The 5,239-nt window shown below is 42.3% G+C and overlaps 1 pseudogene; it reads right to left on the bottom strand.

The window, feature by feature from the left end:
• Window positions 1–2,410: 2,410 nt before the first annotated feature.
• LOC101587108 lies at window positions 2,411–3,159 on the bottom strand (annotated as a pseudogene).
• Between the last annotated feature and the right edge of the window lie 2,080 nt (window positions 3,160–5,239).

The raw sequence follows: 5,239 nt of genomic DNA, 5'->3' as shown, positions 1-5,239 counted from the left end.
TGAAATGAAGTATTTTACAATACTTCAGAAATATATAAATCAAGTAAGTGTAATTTATAATTAACAAAACCTTCATATTCATAATCAACTCTCCTCACAGGCCTAAGAATATAATTCAATAATTTGGATTTATCTGACTGATACAAGATATATAAGCTTTTAATAAATATAGGCTTGGTACATCTTCTTGGAAATAAATAGTCCTGCTTGAAGCTAGGACAAGCTCTACTGGAGTCTTGTCTGCAGTCAGGAAGGTACTAATTTATGTTCTTCTGCTCTAATTTTTTTCTTTTATTTTGTATTTTAGGGAAGATTCTATAGGGTGTTCATGGTCTCATTACTAGGTTGGACTCCTAGTGTTCTGCCTGTTTATAGTCTCTCAAGAGCTGGGATTACAGGCGTGCACCACCATGTCCAGTGTCTCAGTCAGTTAAGGAAGTAGTCCTAGCTCTAACAATCCAAAGCTCCACGCCAAGTAGCAACATGAAAATCCAGACACCTTTCTTTTTATGTGTCCATCTTATAGAGTTGGCCTCTGGTAATTGTGACAGAAAAAGAGAGGGAGCGTATTGCTGAAGATTCCAGAAGTCAGATCTGGCTGTGCCTGTGTCCCTTCAGGCCACATTTTATTATCCAGAATGGGTCACATGGTTCCATTCTGTTAAAGCTCTCACATAGAAGCTCTGAACGGTCCTCTGGAAGGAGGGCAGGAGTGTGTAATCCAGGTATTACTGTGCCCAGAGTTTATCTTACTGGCTAGTATCTTGGCTGCTCCAGTTGTTCAATCTTTTATTGGCTGGGATCATTTGTTACATCAATTAAGGAAAGAATTGAAATACTTTATGATTTGTTTTACATTTTATTTCATTCTATCCCATTTTGCTTTATCTTTTTGAACAGAGTGTAATTTTACGTCCACAAATTACCATCCCAAATGCCTTGTAACTGGAGTCTTATAGTAGGCAGCTTTTTCAGATTGAGATTTTCCTTTCCTACTATCTATTTAATATTCAGGCATATGTTGGATGTCTTGATAACTTTTTTCCTTTGGTTGCCCCCTTTAATAGGTCTTTTTGTTGGCTCATTATGATTTGTGTTTAGTTGTCCCCCCAAAGCCTCATACAGTCATGGGGCAGACTTGTAGAGATTGTGATTAAGTCATGATCTCCTGGGATTATGGGTGTAAACGCTGCTGGGATTATGAGTCTGATGCTACACTCAGCCTGGAGCTGATAGCCTGAACGCAAAATAATGAAGACAGACTTGCTCTCTGTAGCTTGCTGCTGTTACTCCTCCCTTGTGCTCTCTGCTCTTTGCTGCCACCATGAAAGGCTGCTCTCTGCCAGGTGCCACTCTGCCTTGGAGCCAGCTGAGTATGGGCTGAAACCTTTCCTTCCTCTATTTTGGGTGTTGGGCATTTTGTCCCAGCAAGGAGTGAAAAGTAACAGAGACATTCATCCATTCATGTATTACATGAATACTTTTGTTTGTTCCAGTTTGGGGCATTTATACTGTAGCTTCTACAAATACTCATATGAATATTCTGTGTAAACAGAACTTTTCAGATCAATTGAGTAGATATCTAGGACCAAAATTTTTTTACATTAAAATCACTAATCTATATTTAGTTTTGCAAGAAACTTCCAAAAATTTTCTTAAAGTTCCTGTACTATTTTTTTTTTCATTTCCAGCAGTCATAAATAATATGTTCCTGTCATTTTATCTTCTCACCAGCATTTGGTAGTGTTCAGTTTTTATTAGACATCCTAGTATATGTGCTATTTCTGAGTGCTGTTTGAAGGATTCAAATATTCTTGGGTCACTGTGCAAATGGTTGGAGATGGCTTAAGCAGATGCTGCTGGTGTGTTAGACATTCTGGGCAGGCATGTAGCCAATGGCTGGTTAGCTGACAATGCGAGGAAAGAGGTAGATTTCCCCTCAACTGCATGGTATTAGGCTACGTAAAGTAATCACCCTCTAGGAGGTGGCTGACCAGATAGAAAGAGCTCTGAGTTGCCCAACTCTTAACCATCTCAGCAGCAGGCTTTTCAGTGATCTTCTCTGAGATCCTTTCTTGTATTGTGTATAGGAGCCTAGGCTTGCCTGTAGATCATCTCCTGAGTCTACTTCATATGGCAGGAGGAGCTGAACTAATTATTTATTTATTTAATCAACCGACACAGCAGTTTAAGATTATTTTATTGAGGAATGAGAGGCGGGAGAGGAGCGGGACCGACTATTGCTCCCCTAACCTGACCCCACCGGGGGAATAGACCCCTCCCTGCCTCCCACGTCCCGCATGGCTCCCCCTGTGCTACGGAGGACTTGTGCTTAGTTTGCTCCTCCCCGGGGGGAGGGGAGCGGGGAGGTGGAGGGTGGGTGTGAAGTGGCAGCAGCTGGGCAGCGATGCTACTGGGCACTGGGGGGCTTGTGGGGCTCCAGCAGGAGGGCGGAGAAGGTGTTGACCTTGGCTGCTCCCCGCACCTCATGGGGTAGCAGCGGCAGCTTTACGATGTGGAAATCTTGATACAGGTCCTCCATCTGGTCCAGGTACTTGGCCTGGATCTTGTGGCGGGCTTCACACAGCTTGCAGGGCCTCTCAGGGTCGGGGGGGACAAGCTGGTTGACGATGATGTTGTGGGTATCACTCTTGTGCTTGGCCAGCTTCTGGATCAGACGCTCCATCTCATACAGGGACAGGAACTCGGCAATGCACACACAGATGAAGGTTGTCTGCTCAGGGTCCTTGAACTGCTCACTGACGGAGCGGATGACAGGCAGCGTCTCCTCCAGCTTGGATGCCAGCTGGTCAGCGTTCATGTCGCCCAAGCCAGCATGTTGCACATCATAGCGAAGAGGTTGTCGTAGCCTTGGACCTTGGTCGGCACCTTGGAGACCTTTTGGTCAAAAGCATCTGAGATGTTGTGGTCTGGGCCTGTGGCAATGATGAGAACGCTCTCGCGCCCTTGGAGAGCTGGACTGCCCAGCTGCAGCCGCAGCTGCAGGTGGTCTTTCCCACGCCGCCCTTGCCGCCGACAAAATCCACTGAGGTTGCGCTACCCAATGATGATGCTAAGCATGGGCTCCAGCGGCTCCATGTCAGGTGCATCCTCGAACTCCTCTGCCTCAACCCCCGACCCGGCCACCCCAGCTGCCATCTTGGAGCCGGCCTGAACAATGTAAATAGATCTAAAATATTACTTGGAGAATCTTGACTTCTCTAAGGCTTCCAGAGAAGGACAAGAAAACTTTTTTCAGAAACAGAGATACTGTTCACTGAGGAGAAGAATGCCTCACGAGGAAGAAAATAGCACGTATAGTGATGAGAAAGAAGTTTCAATCAATGTCTCAGAAACTCAACTTCTAGTTATCCAACTCCCTCTTCTCTTCATGTGAATCATATAGTTGGCTGGGAAGAGTCGCTTTCCTTTTATGATGGTTGATTGCTAACACCATGCATAGTACACCTGCGCATCACAGGTCACACGACGTATGAAAGTGAGCACACATGTGCATGTGTGTAACTTCATTCCATGCTCAGACCACAGCTCATTAAGAACACAATCCAGAAGCAAAATACAGGACACATAATCAGAAAAACGAAATGAGAGCATAAATATTTAAACTGCATTTGATGAAAAATTTTTTCATAATCTTGTCTTCGTTACATTTCTTCTTGCTGAGACTGAACACCAAATACCCAAAGCTAAAGGAGGAAAGATTGATTATAGCTCACAGTCTTTAGGGGTTTCAGCCCCTACTTGCCCTGCTCCAAGGCAGGGTAGGGCATGGGAGAGGGGCACAGCAGAGGAGAGACAGTTCTTGGGAGGAGAAGACAACAAAGAACCAAGCAATGGAGAAGTTTCTTTCTGTTCGTAATATTCCATCCCGGCTAACTGTCCTCAGGGTGAGTAGCATTCACTCCCAGTGTGGGGCATCTTTAATCCCAGCATCACATTCTTAATCCTAGCAACACACAGCTCTATATCTAGTCACCTCCAAAAAACCCCACCTGGGGCACCATGAGGTTTTGGGGGGCATCTAGATAGGAACCAGAAAAGTCTGAAAGAAAAAAAAAAAAGCAATTTCAGTAAATAAAAAAGCTTATAAAAATGATAGTGATCAGAAAGAAACTTACGTGAAAATAGGAGAAAACAAACTGGATGATTACTGTTCTTTAAAAGAACAAAGTATGGGGGCTGGGGAGATGGCTCAGTAGAATAAATGCCTGACAAGCACAAGGGCCTGAGTTCAATCCCCAGTTCTGCAAAATAAATAAATAAATAAATAAACAAAGTAGAAAAGATTTTTTTGAAGTCACAAAAGACAGCACACAATATTAAAAAAGTACATGCACAAAATAAGTGTATATATAAGTCTTAGAAAAGTGGATTTAACAAACAGAAATATACTAAAGATGAGACATCGCCATCTGAGTTGTTTTGAAGATAAAGAATGATTTCTAAAAGCATCACACACACACACACACACACACACATCTCTTCCTCATTCCTTTCTCTATTAGCTCTGTGTGTGTGTGTGTGTGTGTGTGTGTGTGTGCTCTTTCCTAAATAAGATGCAGTGCTAGCACACAGTGCAGCAATGTGTGTTCATGGTGTCTGACTCAGAGAAAGAAGAATGACCCAAGGAATTATATACTGTAGAAAAATCAGTGTTCAAGAATAAAAGCAACCCAAAGCCATTTTTCTACATAGTACAACTCGAAGCAAATGTCACCCATGAGCCTTACATGAAAAAAGACATGGTCATAAAATCCAGTCAACCAAGAAATGAAGCTAAATAAAATGCATAGAACTGGAGGAACTATGGCAACAAAGTTTTTATGCACTGAATTTATTTTAATTTGAAACTAAGGTTAAAGAATTGTCAGAAATTTGGTTATGAGGCAAAATGTTAAGCTTTACAAACCATGAAAATATATGGGCAAATTAAACTAAAAATAATATAAGTAATACCTGGGAGGTAGAGTTGTGCATGTCTGTTTGTATGTGTGAGCACGTGTGTATGTGTTGCATACATCCATACGCGACTTTTACTGTTTTTCATTATAGTAGAGGGATTTTATATTCTTCACATTGGATAAAGCAAGAAAACATTTAGACTAGACAATCTTAAATTTGCATGTAATAAATGTTATATTTTTTAAAGAAATTTTCCAACCTCTCAGACTATAGTCAGAAAAGCAAAGTGCACCAACAGAACACAGTCCGAAAGCAA

The sequence above is a fragment of the Octodon degus genome, unplaced genomic scaffold (genome assembly GCF_000260255.1).
Source record: "Octodon degus isolate 3935 unplaced genomic scaffold, OctDeg1.0 scaffold00137, whole genome shotgun sequence".
NCBI classification, from domain to species: domain Eukaryota; kingdom Metazoa; phylum Chordata; class Mammalia; order Rodentia; family Octodontidae; genus Octodon; species Octodon degus.
This window is presented reverse-complemented; position numbering and strand designations above follow the sequence as displayed.